General features: G+C 41.3%; 1 long non-coding RNA gene across 1 annotated transcript in view; it reads left to right on the top strand.

Moving 5' to 3' along the window:
• LOC124869149 overlaps window positions 1-15,705 on the top strand; it is a 44,477-nt gene extending 28,772 nt beyond the window's left edge. The window contains exon 5 of the long non-coding RNA XR_007038503.1: window positions 15,052-15,705. This is a non-coding gene — a long non-coding RNA (uncharacterized LOC124869149). The remainder of the gene's footprint in view (window positions 1-15,051) is intronic.
• The last annotated feature ends 4,827 nt before the right edge of the window (window positions 15,706-20,532 follow it).

Genomic DNA, 20,532 nt, shown 5'->3' with positions numbered 1-20,532 from the left:
GATGGTGTTGAAGGCAGAGCTGAAATCCACAAACAGGATCCTGGCGTAGGTTCCTGTGGAGTCCAGGTGCCGGAGGATGAAGTGAAGGGCTAGGTTGACTGCATCGTCAACAGACCTGTTGGCTCTGTAGGCAAACTGCAGGGGGTCCAGGAGGGGGTCGGTGATGTCTTTTAGGTGTGAGAGCACAAGGCGCTCAAAGGACTTCATCACCACAGAGGTCAGGGCGAAGGGTCTGAAGTCATTAAGCCCTGTGGTCCTTGGCTTCTTGGGAACAGGGACGATGGTGGAGGACTTGAAGCAGGCAGGCACATGACATGTCTCCAGTGAGGTGTTAAAAATGTCTGTGAAGACTGGAGACAGCTGATCAGCGCAGTGCTTCAGGCTGGCTGGTGAGACAGAATCCGGACCAGCAGCTTTCCGGGGGTTCTGTCTCCTGAAGAGTTTGTTGACGTCCCTCTCCTGGATGGAAAGAGCCGTCCTTGGCGTGGGTAGGGGGCTGGTGTGGGGGAACTTCAGGGTGGGGGTTGGAGGTGCCACGGCCCCTCTTGGGGTTGGGGAGGTGGGGGTGGTGGATTGTGGCTGCAGCTGTTGGGGGGTGTCGTGGGGGATGGTTGCAGGACTGTCCCTTTGTCTTTCAAAGCGGCAGTAGAACTCGTTCAGGTTGTTGGCGAGGCGTCGGTCGTTGATGGATTGGGGGGCTTTCGGCTTGTAGTTGGTGATTTGCTTGAGCCCTTTCCAGACAGACGCAGAGTCGTTGGCTGAGAACTGGTTTTGGAGCTTCTCAGAGTACAGTCGTTTGGCCTCTTTCACTGCCTTGCCAAACTTGTACTTTGCCTCTCTGTATATGTCTTTGTCCCCACTCCTGAAGGCCTCTTCCTTATCCAGTCTTAACCTTCTGAGTTTAGCTGTGAACCAGGGTTTGTCGTTGTTGTAACTCACCCTGGTGCATGATGGTACACAGCTGTCCTCACAGAAGCTGATGTAGGAAGTCACAGCCTCTGTGTACTTGTCCATACTGTTGGTAGTAGTCCTGAACACATCCCAGTCTGTACAGCCTAAACACGCCTGGAGATTCTCCACAGCCTCACTGCTCCACTTCCTTGTCGTCCTCACAACAGGTTTGCAGAGCTTTAGTTTCTGCCTGTATGCAGGAATCAGGTGGACCATGATGTGGTCGGATTGGCCCAGTGCAGCACGTGGGACGGCGTGATAAGCGTCTCTGATGGTGGTGTAACAGTGATCCAGAATGTTGTCCTCTCTGGTCGGACATTTAATAAACTGTCTATATTTGGGGAGTTCGTGGGTGAGATTACCTTTGTTAAAGTCGCCAACGACGATAACTAAGGAGTCCGGGTTGGTCCGCTCCACACTCAGTATCTGGTCGGCGAGCATGCGCTGTGCGACCTGCACGTTAGCTTGTGGCGGGATGTAAACACCGACCAGGATGAACGAAGCGAACTCACGGGGGGAATAGAAAGGCTTACAGTTTATGATGAAGGCTTCCAGGTCTGGAGAACAGTGCTGCTGAATCACTGTCACGTCGTTGCACCAACCACTGTTGAGGTAAAAACAGATTCCTCCACCTTTCGCTTTGCCGGAGAGTTCCGTGTCTCTGTCCGCTCTGTAGAGCTGGAATCCTGCCAGCTGCAGCGCAGAGTCCGGTATTAATCCACACAGCCACGTCTCCGTGAAGCACAAAACTGCCGATGAATAAAAGTCCCTGTTTTTCCCCAACAGCAGTTGTAGTTCCTCAATTTTGTTGGGAGGTGAGCGCACGTTAGAGAATGATCAAGAGTCGTAGAGGTCAACTGTTCTGTTCCTATTGGTTGATTTAAATAGATTTTCTCAAGAGGTCACACAAAGAAGCAATGTGTTGTCTTAATTACTTCCACAGGTTAAGTAAACTCAGTTGTTGTGAATTACTCCATAAGATGCAACTAAAACTATTATCTTATCATCGGGGCCTTCCCAAAGGGAAAGTAATCTTAGTTTATGTAAACATTTGAATTTTGAGTCAAAAAAATCTTTGTCAATGTTCAAGCATTTAGCAAAAAGAAAATTTGTGGACCTAAACAAGAATAGTTTTAATATAATTTTTGACACTATGAAAAATACAGATAATGGATATTGAAAAACTATGATGTAAAAGAATCAATGATTTAAAAAACAAGAAAGCACCCGGTCAACCTCTGCCAGACTGAATACCGTAGACAAGCAGAAAGTGTCCCTGACCTGACCTGTAAGAGACTGTCAGCAAGTCTGTGTGTACCAGAGAGTGAGACAGAGTCATGTGGGAGTTTGTGTGTGACAGAGTGACAGGGACAGGGAAGCAGCAGTGTCCCCAGTGATTGTGCGTACTTGTCTGCTTAAATATTCAGTCCTGACAGACTCTGAAGGCTGAATGAGGATCTGCTAGTTGGAACAGTTACACAGCAAGCTACACCTTTGAAATCAATTGTTTATTCTAAGTCTGAACATGGCTGGTGTGACAGTGTGTGTACATATCACTAGTGTTGGACAAAAAACTTGTATCTCCAAAACTGTAACTTTTCAGGAAATGAAAAAACAAACATTTTGCTTCTAAATGTAGATTTTTATTGTTTGATTAAAGCTACATGCTATTTTTTATAGTTTTTTACAGGAAATGTAACAATGACACTTCAGAAAGAAATTAAATGTGATCAATTAACGTTGTTTTCACAAGTAAACAAAAATGTATTAATGGACATACAAGGTTTTTGCCTGAAGGCGACAATCTGCATCTTGAAAATAATGATGTATGAGTCTACTTGCTATAGCTATGATTTAATATTCAGGCATTTTGTAGGTTTGCTATTTCAAGGATACCTGTCTTAGATTCAAGCCACAGGCAGTTTTAAGACCTTGCCCAAGGAGTATTGCATAATGTGCACACATTACATGTATTGGTGATATATGGTCATGGGATTTTAATATTTGCACCTTGTTTAATCCATTAAGAGAGGTAATCTACACTGTTGAGCCCACAAGAAATATATGCTAATCAAGCATCTCCTGCATCTACCATGTCATATTTGCTATAACTGCAATTCTGCAACACAACATTCTCCACTAGAAGATTAATTTTAGTACTGTTCAATAAAATAGACACACCCAAAGGTTTTCTGACTGTGAAATTTGAGATTTTGCAGGCAGGTCATTTTCGGCCTTAATGAGCTCAAGTGCAATCCAAGATGGCGCCGCAGATGGTCGCCTCGGCGTGTTGGTGCGCATTGTTTTGTTTTGTTTTTTGCTTTAAAACGGTCTTCTGTGATGGTACCTGGAGCTCTCTCACCAGAGAAGAACTCATGAACATCAGGGCTACTACACCAGAGGAGTTATTTCCAACTTTTCTGCCTACTGCTCTGGAATTTTTGGACATTCTGGTCAAAGGTGCGCTCACCTTTGTTCACGCGCTGAAACGCCGGAAGAGAGGGAAACGGGCTGGGGTGCTGGTACGTCTTCGCCAGCGTGGACTACGAACACCATTGCTTGGAATATTTCTCTCTAACGTGCGCTCACTTCCCAACAAAATTGAGGAACTACAACTGCTGTTGGGGAAAAACAGGGACTTTTATTCATCGGCAGTTTTGTGCTTCACGGAGACATGGCTGTGTGGATTAATACCGGACTCTGCGCTGCAGCTGGCAGGATTCCAGCTCTACAGAGCGGACAGAGACACGGAACTCTCCGGCAAAGCAAAAGGTGGAGGAATCTGTTTTTACCTCAACAGTGGTTGGTGCAACGACGTGACAGTGATTCAGCAGCACTGTTCTCCAGACCTGGAATCCTTCATCATAAACTGTAAGCCTTTCTATTCCCCTCGTGAGTTCGCTTCGTTCATCCTGGTCGGTGTTTACATCCCGCAGCAAGCTAACGTGCAGTTCGCACAGCGCATGCTCGCCGACCAGATACTGAGTGTGGAGCGGACCAACCCGGACTCCTTAGTAATCGTCGTTGGTGACTTTAACAAAGGTAATCTCACCCACAAACTCCCCAAATATAGACAGTTTATAAAATGTCCGACCACGTCACTGTTACACCACCATCAGAGACGCTTATCACGCCGTCCCACGTGCTGCACTGGGCCAATCCGACCACATCATGGTCCACCTGATTCCTGCATACAGGCAGAAACTAAAGCTCTGCAAACCTGTTGTGAGGACGACAAGGAAGTGGAGCAGTGAGGCTGTGGAGAATCTCCAGGCGTGTTTAGGCTGTACAGACTGGGATGTGTTCAGGACTACTACCAACTGTCTGGACGAGTACACAGAGGCTGTGACTTCCTACATCAGCTTCTGTGAGGACAGCTGTGTACCATCATGCACCAGGGTGAGTTACAACAACGACAAACCCTGGTTCACAGCTAAACTCAGAAGGTTAAGACTGGATAAGGAAGAGGCCTTCAGGAGTGGGGACAAAGACATATACAGAGAGGCAAAGTACAAGTTTGGCAAGGCAGTGAAAGAGGCCAAACGACTGTACTCTGAGAAGCTCCAAAACCAGTTCTCAGCTAACGACTCCGCATCTGTCTGGAAAGGGCTCAAGCAAATCACCAACTACAAGCCGAAAGCTCCCCACTCCATCAACGACTGACGCCTTGCCAACGACCTGAACGAGTTCTACTGCCGCTTTGAAAGACAAAGGGACAGTCCTGCAACCATCCCCCACGACACCCCCCAACAGCTGCAGCCACAATCCACCACCCCCACCTCCCCAACCTCAAGAGGGGCCGTGGCACCTCCAACCCCCACCCTGAAGTTCCCCCACACCAGCCCCCTACCCACGCCAAGGACGGCTCTTTCCATCCAGGAGAGGGACGTCAACAAACTCTTCAGGAGACAGAACCCCCGGAAAGATGCTGGTCTGGATTCTGTCTCACCAGCCAGCCTGAAGCACTGCGCTGATCAGCTGTCTCCAGTCTTCACAGACATTTTTAACACCTCACTGGAGACATGTCATGTACCAGTCTGCTTCAAGTCCTCCACCATCGTCCCTGTTCCCAAGAAGCCAAGGACCACAGGGCTTAATGACTTCAGACCCTTCGCCCTGACCTCTGTGGTGATGAAGTCCTTTGAGCGCCTTGTGCTCTCACACCTAAAAGACATCACCGACCCCCTCCTGGACCCCCTGCAGTTTGCCTACAGAGCCAACAGGTTTGTAGATGATGCAGTCAACCTAGCCCTTCACTTCATCCTCCGGCACCTGGACTCCACAGGAACCTATGCCAGGATCCTGTTTGTGGATTTCAGCTCTGCCTTCAACACTATCGTCCCAGTTCTGCTACAGGAGAAGCTCTCCCAGCTGAGTGTGCCCCACTCCACCTGCAGGTGGATCACTGACTTCCTGTCTGACAGGAAGCAGCGCGTGAGGCTGGGGAAGCACGTCTCTGACTCCCTGACCATCAGCACCGGTTCCCCCCAAGGCTGTGTTCTCTCTCCTCTGCTCTTCTCCCTGTACACCAACAGCTGCACCTCCAGTCACCAGTCTGTCAAGCTTCTGAAGTTTGCGGACGACACCACCTTGATCGGACTCATCTCTGATGGTGACGAGTCCGCGTACAGATGGGAGGTGGACCATCTGTTGGACTGGTGCAGCCAGAACAACCTTGATCTCAACGCTCTAAAGACAGTGGAGATGGTTGTGGACTTCAGGCAGAACCCAGCCCCACCTGCCCCCATCACCCTCTGTGACTCCACAATTGACACTTTGGAATCTTTCCGCTTCCTGGGAACCATCATCTCCCAGGATCTCAAGTGGGAGCCAAACATCAGCTCCCTCATCAAGAAAGCCCAGCAGAGGATGTTCTGCCTGTGGCAGCTGAAGAAATTCAACCTGCCAAAGACTATGATGGTGCACGTCTACACAGCCATCATTGAGTCCATCCTCACCTCCTCCATCACCATCTGGTACGCCGCTGCTACAGCCAAGAATAAGGGCAGGCTGCAGCGTGTCATTCGGTCTGCTGAGAAGGTGATTGGCTGTAGTCTACTGTCGCTCCAGGAACTGTACACCTCCAGGACCCTGAAGCGGGCAGGGAAGATTCTGGCTGATCCCTCCCACCCCGGTCACAGACTCTTTGAGACTCTCCCCTCTGGCAGGAGGCTGCGGTCCATCCGGACCAAAACCTCACGCCACAAGAACAGTTTTTTCCCATCTGCCACCAGCCTGGTTAACAAAGCCCGGAAACCACCCTGACATTCTCCCTTTCCTCCACACCCCCCCCTTTTTTGCTGACTGGACCCCTGTAACCTGTAACTCTATGCGTTACATTAACGCTCAGCATGGACTCCTGCTTTACTTGCACAATGATCACCTGCACTGTTGTACTGTTTTCTTGCATCTTATACTGCTCTATATTTACTCTCACTCACTTAAAACTGTGCACATATATTTATATTATATTGTAGACATGTTTATACTGTTTAATTTGTATTGTATTGCACCGACTACGCCAAAACAAATTCCTTGTATGTCCAAAAACGTACTTGGCAATAAAGCTTTTCTGATTCTGATTCTGATTCTGATTATTTATGACTGGGACAGCTTACTGTTTGCTCTACAGAAACACCCAGCCTATATCTAAGAATACATAAATCTTTTTGCTGCTCAAAGCACAGCTACACTGAAAGCTTGCTGTACTATATAGCACACATAGAGAGCAGAGGATATGTATTATGTTGATCCCTCGAATAGATAAGGACGTTTGCTGGCTTTTGTTGGAAGTGAAGCTTCGAGTATTTCATCTGATTTCTATAATTTCTACACTCTCACGGTCCTCATGGATGTGACATACGTGTAGGTTTAGATAACTTTATAGCTTTATAGGTGTGTGTGTGTGTGTGTGTGGATGTGTGTCACCTGTGTCATTACAATTAATAATGACACTGCTTTTTGCCTCTGTGACAGTGGCAGTTTTCTCCTTGTGTTACTTAGGATCAGAAATTTGCTCATTTTTTTGAGCATTAAACATCTATGAGACAGTAAGTCAAAATCAGCTGACTGAAGATAAGTTGCTGTGTTAAAATAATCTTTCTGCATTCTTTACATACTGTATCTGATACTCTAGAACAAGTAATGTAATCTCCATTAACACCACTCTGCTACAAATTGTTTGGACCCACCAGCATGAGAACAGTAACTTAGACACACCAAGAATACATACAATGCATTTCAAAAGTATCTGCCCCTGTTTGAACCTTCTCACATTTTGTCAGTTTACAACCCCAAACATGAATATATAAGACAAAGTAGCATTTACTGTAACTATGTGGAAAGGAGGAAAATGGACCATGATTTATTTTCAGAAATAAAAATCAGAAGTGTGGTGTGTTTGTATTCCGCTCCTCTAAATCAAAACCACCTTTCACAGCTTGAGTATGTCAGCTTTACACATCTCGAGACTTTTGCAAAACAGCTCAAGCTCAGTAAGATTAGAAGGAGACCATTGGTGAAGAAAACACATTAAGCTTTCCATCATTTCTGACCAGCTTCATTGTTCCTGTTGAAAAAAAGCGCCTCCATCACCACCACCACCGGGCATAAGGTGTTAGTTTTCTGCCACACAGTGATTTAGGTGTAGCCCAAGAGGTTCAGATTTGATCTCATCTGGTGCAAATGGCGGTGGCGTTTAATTAGTAGTTTGAATGACCAAAAGAGCAAAAAATCTGAATTGTTTACAGTGTAAACAAAGCCTTTGTCTTGGTCTGTCATAAAATCCTGACAAAAATCAAGAATGTTTGTTGTTGTACTGTAACAAAATGTGGTAAAGTCAGGGGTGCAGTTACTTTCTTTAAGACACTGTGGGGAGAGGCATCGTGAGCATTACACCATAAAGTAAAATCCTGGCAGATTTAGATTTAAAATTATTGTCATTCAAGTTTCTGATATAAAATGAGACAGACATCTAAAAAGATTATAAAATAAAATAAAAATTATGTATCTATTATTTAATCTTTTGTTCTGAAATAACATGTTGAAAAGTATTAATACCCTTTTCAATGATCAGTTGAAAATAAAATCTTTATTAGCATTACAGCAATCAAACCCTTCTTATAATTGCTAACCACATTTTGGCATGTGTTTTTTTTTTTTTGTTGGTTATGCGCTCCGAGTCTCTATGTTTGGAAAGTCTCCTTCCCATCTCTAATCTTCAGCTCCCACCCCAGATTCAATGTGGGACTCTTGCTGGGTCACTCCAAAATATTAATATTACTTCCTGTCAGAAGAAACAGGCAACTTAAACCTGCCAGTGGTATAAATAATTTTGGCCTTGTGACGTGACAGGATTTATCCTTTCAAAAAATGTAGCTAATTTATTTACATCTGGAGCCACAATAATAGCTTTCATGCAGAGCTGGTTTGGCTTCAAGCAGGAGGATGACAGACAAACCAGCCCAATCTACCAACTTTGTGGAAATTGGTTTTGCCATGAAAGACTTTGCCAGAATGCACCAGTTTCAACTTCTCTGAACTAACGGACTAACCAACAACAGAGTTCCTTTTAGTAGACATCTTACTTTAAGGACACGGATGATGTTATTATTATTAGGCCTGAAAGAAACACTGACATGGGGGTCTCAAGAAGAAGACTGCATAGTTACCAAGACAACAGACAGTGGCATCAATGTGGTCAGCAGACTGTGATTTGACCACTAAATATTTTACAGTTTTTGCTCACTTGATTGGTACTTACTCTTACTGGCTGCACCACCTTCACAAAAACAGCATTATTTTATTTTGCAGTTTAAGGTTTCGAGAATTCCCATTTAAAATCCAAAGTAAACATACCCAGAATATCACTGATATCATACTTTCCTAGAATGCATGCATATCTTTCATCATCTGTTTTTTTCATTTTTACAAACAAGATGGCTGGTTTTATTGTTGACGTTTTAGTCTGGCCGTTTTTTTGATTTACCTGAAGATGAGGGGAATTATTTTCAACTGAACCAAATAAAATAGTCTGTTCATTGATATTTTTCAGTAGACTTAAAATGAACGGATTAACTTGAGCATGTGATTCATTCACCCCAGCGTCTAGTTTCCAACAAAAAGTAGAAGTTATTTTCTGCTTAATTTCATATTTTTACTGTTATCTTTACTTTGAAAAAAAAACTGTAGGAAGAATGTCTTTTTGTTTAATGTTCTCTTTTGCTATTTTTAATAGTAAAATATATAGTCTACACTAACAAATGACCTTTTGACTGAATAAAGTGACTATTGCAAGTGAATTAACTGATATTTATTCAAACCACTAGGAATGGTAGGTAATATTTAAAGAACATTTGTTGAATGTTTATGATAATACATGGAAAAGTATCACAAGCTTCTTTTGTGTTCAAGGGTGACGCGTATATACCTAATAACTGTGGCACATTATGGAGAGGCTACTTTACACTCTGCAGCTTTTTTAAATTTTACATACATAGTCATGTATGTCATGGTATCATTTTGTTTGATGTTAGTTGCTATCTTGTTCATGTCCCAGGTTTCACATTGTCATTGCTGAATAATTGATGTTCACAAATTAAAATAAATAATCATATATTTATATATATATATATATATATATATATATATATATATATATATATATATATATATATATATATATATATATATATTTATATATATATCAGTGGCAGATGCTGGTCTTTCAAGGAGGGGAAGCTCAATTTCAAGATCACTGATTCGCTCATTTCGGTGTCAATCAAAAAGCGATTCAGCCTCAGACAGATCATTCAATCATCATGCAGAAGCTGAGCGTCCGGGCCAGCCGAGGCCAGCCCACTGCCCCATAGACCCCCAGAGATGCTGAGTGTCCGATGGGCGTGACAAAGCCCAGCATTTTTGCTTCGCTATTGAACTCACTGTTTAAAGCATTGTGAAGCTGAGGGAATGAGTGAGAGGAAAGCCGCGTCGTTACCAGTGATAAGAAGCTGATTCTGAACAAAAGTTGAGCGCGTTGTAGTGCATATTTAGTCAATGACATGTACACACAACAGTATATATTTAATCACTTATTTTTTTAAACTTTAGGGGAAGCTGAGCTTCACTCTAAGTCTTAGAGCAATCGCCGACTGATATACAGTATATATATATATATATATATATATATATATATATTCTCATTATTAGAGTATTTCAGTGATTAAAAATGTATTTACGTAAAAATGACAAGTATTTTTGTGTGCAGATTCTTAAAAAATGATCTATCGAGAAAATAATTACCAGAGCAAATGGTAGAACATAAAGCTTAACACTGCAATTATTGAAATATAATCATTATTGGGAACTCAAAAAGAAAAGTCACGTAATCATTACTACTTTCTATTAAACAAGCTTTCAGACTGACGCCATGCCAACTGTTCTCTGGAATCTGTGTGCAGCTTGATTGAAAGCATGCTGCAGTGTGACAGGTTTCACACATACTGGCTACACAGCCAAATAACACAGAGGGTCACAGACACACCTTGGCTGAGTATGCTCAGGTGTGGCCAGTGGCCAATATTTAAAAATTATCAAATTTCTATTAAATGTATAGGCCATATGATATACTTGCCTCCCTTCAGTATCTTACTTAACACTATGTGAGTATTTTGATCTTATCTGTATTTTTTTTATCAATCTACTGTTCTAATAATATAATAGAAATAGGAGCTAAATGGTTAGTAGTGTTACGTTAAACAAGAATATATTTTAAAAGATTTCTCTTTTTAATCCGTGATGGGAATTATATTTAAATTATATTTAATATTAGAAAATAATCTAGTGACATAAAACAAATAGAACCAATAACAATATTACTAATATTTGTAAAGTTATTGCAGTTGAATTGACCTTCTGCATTGTTACTGAATGTAGGAGGAACTGTTTTGTTTCTACTGTAGCCCACAAGTATTTAGAAGGTGCACACAGGTGATCAAAGGCAGTTCTTTCAACTTCATGAAAACTTGGACATGAAAAGCAGTGGTAAGCAAATCTAAATACATTTGGATCAATTTGTTTGCATTGCATTGGTACTGTTCTGCAATTGCAATGAGGTCAGTATGATGTGGTCACCGATTATTAATGGCTCATCCAGACCATTTTAAACCAAAAATAAAACATTCTATGGAACTATGAAAACCTTGCATGCCACATTATGCCATTCTTAAGATGCAGACTCTAGACGAGCAAGAATATAGAATAATCAGAAGCTAAGAATAAAACTGCATCTATTTGAAACTTCGTTTAATCTGAAACATCTATGTTTGTTACTAGATCGATGAGTAAAAGAAGTTTAAAACCATATTTTTCAAAAGCCTTTTTTTCCCCCTGACCTTCTTTCTTATATGTATTTTCATAAGAAAAGTCTGTGTTGTTTCCATTCAACTGACCAAAAAAAAAAAAAAGAATTTGAAATCAATTAAACCTCAATATTGTCTATTAATCTAAATGTGTTTGTTCTTATGTTTACATCCCTGTGGCAAATTGGCAAAATTGTATTGGCTTTACACTGCTTGAATGGACTCATCAATGTTCATCTGTTCTTTTGTCAGGCTTTGTTTTTGTTTTTTTTAATTAAGAATGCATTTATTCGCCTAATTTCATGACGTTACTGAATGTTGCCGATTTTATGAATTCCTCCAGGACATCTGCAAAAGAAATATTGCCACAGACATTAACAGACAAAAATAGCTACACCAGCTGGTCCCCCCCCCCCACCCCACATCTCTTTGTACACTGTTATCAAGGATCGATATATTAAAAAGGATTTATGATCTTATTTGACTTTAAAAATCTTGTAAAAATATCAGTTGCTCACGTAAATTTAGTTGTTTCTTGCAGAGTATAAAATCAAGCTCAGTTTGCACACAAAATTAACTTAACTGTTTGGTTAGCTCTGGTGACTTAATCAGGCGTTTGCTTCTCAAAGGCTTTAAAATTGAGGCAACTAAAGACTTAAAATTGGTAATATAAACAGTTATGTTAAGAAAACAAAATACTTGTTTTCAGTGTGTGGGTAATAGCTGGTTTACAGCCTACATGTAATAGAAGAAACATTAGAAAATACCAAAATAATATAAGATTTTTATGTGGGATTTTATTTAAAAAAAATTGATTTAACTTAAAAGGTTGATCAAATAGACCATTGGATTGAAAAACTAAAATTCTGAAGAATTTTGAAATAATAAGGGCATTTACCAATGTTACTCTAAAGTTTTAACAACTGTAAAAGCTCAAGTTAAACTGGATATCTTGCTTTCTTCTAGAAATTCTTCAAATTGTTTAAAAGCATAAACATTTTATTTCAGCTGGATGTTTGTGTGAAATGTTTGGTTTGGAAGCATGTTTCCCTAACAGCTGCACTATCTCATGAAAGAAATGACGCAACTACTGATAGTTTTAGATGTTTTACATTGTCTATTTTCACAGCAAGAGAGAACAGTCAAATTTGAAATCATATGTTGACATTTCAGAACAGCTGGAACAAAAAAAAAAAGAATCACACGACTAATAACAACATAAGCTAGTCTTTCCTTCTCCGCCTCCTTCTATCATTCCATTTCTGTAGCCATCCTAAAATCCATCCATACCTCTGAATAAAGCGGTTAACATGACCAGGCCTGGCGTCCAAATGTGATTACACAAGTGATTTTTTAGCCCATCCAACCACTAATGTGACAGGCAGCCATTTTCCACTATAGTTACACACACCAACACACACAGACATTGGACTCTCACAGAGACATACACACCACATCCCATGATACGCACAACAACCCACACACAAACACAAACTCCCCAGACACTCATAAAATTAGATGGACAAAGATAAGAGGAGGAGAAATGGGTTAAAGGGGGAGGTGGGGGGACGGTACAGAGAGAGACGGGGAGGGGCCAGGGACAACGGGGAGGAATTTGAATGCTATTGCTTCCTTTGGATCGGTGCAAATGTGTGTGTGTGTGTGTGTGTGTGTGTGTGTTTGCGTGTGAGAGAGACAGAGAGAGATGATGAAAAACGAACTATCGACAAAAGTGATGGAACATTTAAAAATATATTTTTTTTAAATCAGGAAAGGCAAATTAATTGAATAGTTCATTCTGATTAACTTTTAAATGCTTGAGCTTAGCAGCATAATTAATTCAAGTAAATGACAAGCAAACGAGTCTGTGTGTGAAAGAGAGGATTCTTCCTTTAAATGGAAATATTGGAGGGTGAGTGTTAGGTTACATTTATACATTTACATTTATACTGCAGGAAAAAATTAAATGATTTTAGTTTTCACTTAGAAAAATACCTGAGCTGACTTAAGCTACTTTGGTACCTCAAAAACCGAGGTCCTAATAATGACGATTTAATGACAATTAGTGTTAGTGCAGTATATTACTACACATAATGTGTGATGCCATAATAGCAAGCTTAAGACAATAATCATAGATGAAGAGGGATAACAAAGAGGGCATCACTGGTGGAAATTTATTTAGTTTGACACAAAACTTTAACAACTCAACAGCATATTTTAACAATAGATGTATGTCTGTCATCCTAATAAAGTATCAGAAATTCATATGATGGTACGTAGTAATTTACAAAAATTAGTTATCTTGATGAGAGGGAAAAGTGACAGGGACAGATTTAAATGCAAATTGTTATTTTTGTGGTGGCAGGGAGCACCTCCAAATGTAATTTTTATGAAAGTTAAAATAATTTATTTTATTTTATTAATATTTTTTGCATAACTATTTCTTTCTGCCAGACTGCTACTGGGTTTGAATACTTAACTAGTACCACACAACACTACTTAGTTCTGACAAGTTCTGATAAAAAGAGGTTAAAAAGATATACATACCAGGAGGAGAAAAGTAAACAAGTGATAAAAAATTTAAAATAAAACTGATATTTTTAATTGGAGCCAATTTAATACATCTTGTTTTTTACTTCAATAAAATCTGTCCCCTTGTTTTCGGGTTCGTTTTTGTGTTCAGTTCATCTACACAATAAATGGGAATGGAGCACGTGCTATTATGCCAACAGAAATCCAGAAACCACAAAAAGCTGACGTTTTCTGAATGAGGAAACAAATTCAGACTAAAATGAGCAAGCTAAATCTCTACATCTTCCTCTCTATTTTGCTGCTGGCTAAAACTCTCTCCCTATCTCCCCCCCTCCCAGACAGATGTGACACTTGGGACTCCCCCTCTTTCCACTCTTCTTTGATGGATAGCAGGCGCATACACACACATGGACACACTCTCACTGATGTATTGCCAGAGGGTGGGGAGGGTGGGATGAGGGCAAACGATTACGGGAATTGTCATTCGCCCATCATTTGTCTGCATTTGTAAACCATCAATGTCAAGAGCTCTCTCTCTGTGTGTTTCTTACGTGCACAAACACCGTACACACACATGTTGCTTTAAGGGGTTTGAGGGGTGTCTGTGTGTGTGTGTGTGAGAGAGATAGAGTGAGTGAGAGAGAGGGTGGGAGAGAGAGAGAGAGAGAGTGTGTGTGTGTGTGTGTGTGTGTTTCTGCCATTTTCCATCAACGTCTCCAAAACTCACATTAAGAACATTATAGGCAGATCATGTATCACTGGTCTCTGTCTATGTGTCTGTGTAAATCTGTCTAGATGCACCACAGCAATGATGGGAGTTTGTAAATGCAGACATATTATTGGAACAGAAGAAAGCATATAATCTGTGCTACTTGTATTGTCTGTTAATTTTGAATAAAACTTACTAAAATGAGCTTGTATTTTGAATAATACTGGTACGTTTAAAATTAGATCAGGGTTGTACAGGTATGCCAAAACCTAAATATGAACCACAGAATAAGCAATTCCTGATTACATTATATTTGTTATATCATTTACAGAAAGGCATTTGTCATAATCCACACCTGTGTTGTGTTTCTGTTGATTTCCATGTTGTTCTGTTAATCCCCTGTTGTATTTAAGTTTGTGTTTTTTTGTTTCCTCGTTTTCATGTAATTTTTTTATCCTCCTGGTGATGCTTCTGTTTATCTCTATTTCCCTTCGTGTTCAGTACGTTTACTCTGTGTAATTAAATGTATCCATCCACAATCCGCCTGCCAATGTCCTGCTACTGCTTTGGTCCTTCCCCACCGCAAGTCATGACAGTTGAACCCAATGTTGAGAAAGACCAGGCAGTGAGCGAGGAAAGGATGACTGTTTGAGTACCTTAGTCGGCAGGCGGAGATGAACTCGCATCAGGCTAAAGAGGAAAAGCAACAAGTCGGCTGGAAGCTTCAGCCTCTGCCTCCACTGAGGGTTGGCTGGATACTTCAGCACCTGTTTTCGCTGAGGGTGAGCCGGACGCCTCAGCTCATGCATCCACTGAGGGTCAAATGGACACCTGTCACCTTCATCATTGCTGCTGTCTCCTTCTCAGTCGTTGCTGGCCACCGAGGTCTCAACATCACGGCTGCCCGCCTGGTCTTTGTGCCTCTTTGGAATGACCTCCGGGTTGCCCGCCTGAACTCTGCGCCTGCTCAGGATGATCTCAGGGTCATCCGCCTAAACTCTGTGCTTGCTCAGGACGTCCTCCTGGCCGTCTGCCTGAACTCTATTTTAGGTTGTTTTGTTTTCCTTGTTTTTTTTCGTTTTGGACTCTAGTCAGGCATCTGGTATCCGCCCCTAAGGGCCTGTTTTCCATGTTGTTCTGTTAATCCTCTGTTGTGTTTTCCATTTCCTGGTTATCCAGTATGTCTAATCTTTGTTTAATTAAATGTATCTATCTACAATGCGGATGCCGATGTCCTGCTACCACTTTGGTCCTTTACCACCACAAATCACAACAGAATTACTATAAAGTCCAGAGAACAACAGACATTAACATAAATGTCAATCCATGGTGAAGTCATGTAACTGTCCGGTGGGGATAAACCATCCCCTACATTTGAGAAAGGGTACCAAGCCCCACCTGCAATCCTCCAGAAGCTTTGGAAACCTCCTAAAAGTGTGCTAGAAGATCCAAATGCAACACTGCAATTTATACATTCTGGGAACATCAAAGATACCAGTAAGCTTGTGAACACAACAGGAGGATTATTGTCAAAGATGCTTGTGTTATGATTCTGGCACGTCTGCTCTACCCTGTCTCCCTGGCTGCAATCAGTAAATTATATGCACCTGGTGGCTGCTGTGGTGTAGTGCAATCTGTGGAATGCCAAGCACCTGTGTCTTCCCTGATATATACTGACTATGACAAGCAGAAGGTGCCAGATTTTTGAAAGCCATTGTGTGAGTAGATATCCAGCGTTCCTTCCTGTCTGATCATTGTTCTTGACCTTGCCTTGCCTTTTGGATTTATGCCTCTGCCTGCTCCCTGTCGGACTATTTGGATTTTGGTTGTCGACCTTGTTTCCTGCATCTGGTTTATGCCTCTGCCTGCCCCTTGCCTGACGCCTCTTGTTCCGATCGTTGACCCTGTTTCTGTCCTTGGATTATTGAGGCAGCTTAGCCCTCGGATTATTCAGCCTGGAGTCACTTCTTACCTGTGCTGTGGAGATCACCGCCTGCCGCCCACTGAGGTTTCCCTTCTGGGTTTCAAGTTCCACTCAAGAGTAAAGCAGGTTAGTGGCTTTTCTGATCCCTGCAAAATCTGGAGAGACTACAAGTCACTAATCCCTCATTCTGCCTCAGTGATTCCTGGAAGCTGTGAGGAGTGTTACCTGTGTGACGTTTTCCTGTGGCTGAATAAACCTTTTAAACTTTCAGTATTGTGTCTGGCTGAATCTTGGGTCCGCATTTTTCTGATTCATAGCAGCTTGTTCAGAAGATGTACCACCACAAGCCATTGGGAGAAGTAACCGCCCATGGAGAGGTAGGTCAGAAGACCAAACCAATGGGGGCAACAGACATGTGCATTGGATACCTCCTGTAGCCTGCATAACAAGCCAAACAGGACAGGACTCTATTTGTTGTTGACATTTGATTTCTAAGTCTATCAATACAGTAATTCGCAATTGCTAAAACACTACATACCATTCTCAAAGCCAATGTTTTAGTAGCGTAAACCAAGGTATCAAATCAGTCCCCTTGTAATCAAACCTCAAAGCACATCTCACATCACTAGACACTGCTTGCAAAGACATTTGCATTGTGATGCACTTGCTGTGCAAAATGGTAAACACATGCAGCACACTTTAATCACAATTAAGGCACACGTGTCAGCACCTAAACACAATGACTCAAAATTGATTCCACCTTTGGCTAATGATGAGGGAACCAATATAAACCAGTTGAGGAAGGTGTGGAAGGTCAAGGTTTTGCAAAGATAGAGGAAATCAGAGAGAGATACAAAGAGTAAGAGGTGGTCCTGGAAGGGGGCAAAATCCGGTCCGAAATCATTTCAGACGAAATCTGTGCAGCTTGGATCGACCATGTTACTGTCCATGGGTTGACTATGAGAAGCCGGACTCAGGGTGCAACCCAACATCAGTAGGTTCTCTTTTTCAACCATCATCTGGCTATTCAGAGAAGAAAAACAGATAATTGTTATCCCCCCATTGTATGACTGTAAACTGTAAAAATGTTTGGAGTAAAAAAGACTGCTGTAAGCAGTATGCTGTAAGTGTTGCTGTAAGCACAGAACTGTTGTCAAAAGCAAAGGTTCTGTATTTATAAGCTAGACTATATACAGAATGTATATATTTTTTATGAAAACACATTGTCTTGTTGTTGAGGGTGAAGGGAGCACAATGGCAGTGTAAGCCACTACAATACCCTGCGTTTGTTCCTTTTCGAAGTGAGCAAACGTAGCATTAGTCTCTCTGGTAGCTCGTCTGATGACACTGTTTAGCTTTTTAGCTGGTTAATGACGGCAATAGAGTAAGTGTGTTACTTTCCTTTCAGTTCAATTACCTTAATCATTCTCTAAATGTGCTTTATAATGATTAAGCTTCAAGTTTTAATTTGCTGATAGAGTCTGTGTGAAGACACTGCACTGTATAGGAGGGAGCAGTGAGGCAGGATGGATTGCATTCAGACAGGGATTAACGTAACTTCCTAGATATACTCAGATTTATCCAATTAAGAATGACAAGTTTCATAGTAGAAAAGACATCATGCACACACTTTTTGTTTACTGTAGCTATCTAACAAACATTAATTCATTTATTTTTTATTATTTTTATTTATAATAACCTGTTTTTGTGTGCATATTTACTCTGCGAGTCCAAATATTCTATTTTTCAAGACAGAGGTGAAAATTAAAAATGTTTGTTTTGTCCGATTATGGATTATTGAAACAATAAAAATCAAGAAAAATTAAAAACAAAATTAAAGAAATAAATAAATAGATAATCAACAGTTTGCAGCCCTAATTTTGAGTCAATAGCTTCCTTTTAAAGCTTTAAGCAAAGGTTTTGGAAAAGTAGTTTGAATTATGGAATTAGTGTTTAAAGTTGTTTTCTAATTCTTGTCTGCTAAAACAGTTCAGTTAGTACCAGACAGAATTTGCATTATTTTAAGTTTATGTAATGGGTTGCTAAGTAAGATCTAACAGAATATCCCCAGAGACACAATCTTTCTTAAATGCAATAAAAAATAAATATTTTTGTAAAACTTTAACAAATGTAAAGTCAGTATTTTTGTTTGCTTTTAATCCTTACTGAAACCAACTTATACAAATTTTGCATTTGTGTAAATGATGGTTTAAGTCCAGCTTTTTCCTGGATTTTAGGGATAAAACAGATTTTGAAGTCAGCCTATAACTTGTAAATTTCATTGCACCCATGTGGAGCAATGACAAATAAAGAATTCTGATTCTGATTCTGTGAGTTGGTCCAACTTAGTTCAGATGCCCCCTAGTCCGGCTGACACATCCAAAAAGACATAGACAGCCACCTGGGAACCACATGAGAGTGGCCTGAGCCACACCAAAAAACAACATCATACCAAGGGAGGGAGCCCCTAATGTGCCCATGGTGTTGGAAAATACTTCCCAAGACTTAGTATAATCACATCATTAATTCTTTACAATTTGCATCCCAATCAGTTTTTTTTTTCTTTTCATGCCATAAATGGAAGAAATTAACTGAATGTGGGTTAGTCTTTTTTGGTCAAAGTACTAAAAAGACCTTGGAATAATTTCCCTACAAAGACCAGCAAGAGTGTTAATGTAATGTGAAGCAGCATAAGAGAACAAATGCCCATGCACTATGAAATGAAAATACACACAGCATTGCACATGGAAACTGTAAATGGGGCGAATGACTGAGTGAGAACCATCTGTCCAGCATGACTGATAAACACTACAGGTCCTTCACAAAATATTAACATATTGTGATAAAGTTCATTATTTTCCATAATGTCATGATGAAAATTTAACATTCATATATTTTAGATTCATTGCACACTAACTGAAATATTTCAGGTTTTTCATTGTCTTAATACGGATGATTTTGGCATACAGTTCATGAAAACCCAAAATTCCTATCTCACAAAATTAGCATATCATTAAAAGGGTCTCTAAACGAGCTATGAACCTAATCATCTGAATCAACGAGTTAACTCTAAACACCTGCAAAAGATTCCTGAGGCCTTTAAAACTCCCAGCCTGGTTCATCACTCAAAACCCCAATCATGGGTAAGACTGCCGACCTAACTGCTGTCCAGAAGGCCACTATTTACACCCTCAAGCAAGAGGGTAAGACATAGAAAGAAATTTCTGAACGAATAGGCTGTTCCCAGAGTGCTGTATCAAGGCACCTCAGTGGGAAGTCTGTGGAAAGGAAAAAGTGTGGCAGAAAACGCTGCACAACGAGAAGAGGTGACCGGACCCTGAGGAAGATTGTGGAGAAGGGCCGATTCCAGACCTTGGGGGACTTGCGGAAGCAGTGGACTGAGTCTGGAGTAGAAACATCCAGAGCCACCGTGCACAGGCGTGTGCAGGAAATGGGCTGCAGGTTCCGCATTCCCCAGGTCAAGCCACTTTTGAACCAGAAACAGCAGCAGAAGCGCCTGACCTGGGCTACAGAGAAGCAGCACTGGACTGTTGCTCAGTGGTCCAAAGTACTTTTTTCGGATAAAAACAAATTCTGCATGTCATTCGGAAATCAAGGTGCCAGACTCTGGAGGAAGACTGGGGAGAAGGAAATGCCAAAATGCCAGAAGTCCAGTGTCAAGTACCCACAGTCAGTGATGGTCTGGGGTGCCGTGTCAGCTGCTGGTGTTGGTCCACTGTGTTTTATCAAGGGCAGGGTCAATGCAGCTAGCTATCAGGAGATTTTGGAGCACTTCATGCTTCCATCTGCTGAAAAGCTTTATGGAGATGAAGATTTCATTTTTCAGCACGACCTGGCACCTGCTCACAGTGCCAAAACCACTGGTAAATGGTTTACTGACCATGGTATCACTGTGCTCAATTGGCCTGCCAACTCTCCTGACCTGAACCCCATAGAGAATCTGTGGGATATTGTGAAGAGAACGTTGAGAGACTCAAGACCCAACACTCTGGATGAGCTAAAGGCCGCTATCGAAGCATCCTGGGCCTCCATAAGAC

Source organism: Girardinichthys multiradiatus, chromosome 5 (assembly GCF_021462225.1).
Source record: "Girardinichthys multiradiatus isolate DD_20200921_A chromosome 5, DD_fGirMul_XY1, whole genome shotgun sequence".
NCBI lineage: Eukaryota > Metazoa > Chordata > Actinopteri > Cyprinodontiformes > Goodeidae > Girardinichthys > Girardinichthys multiradiatus.
This window is presented reverse-complemented; position numbering and strand designations above follow the sequence as displayed.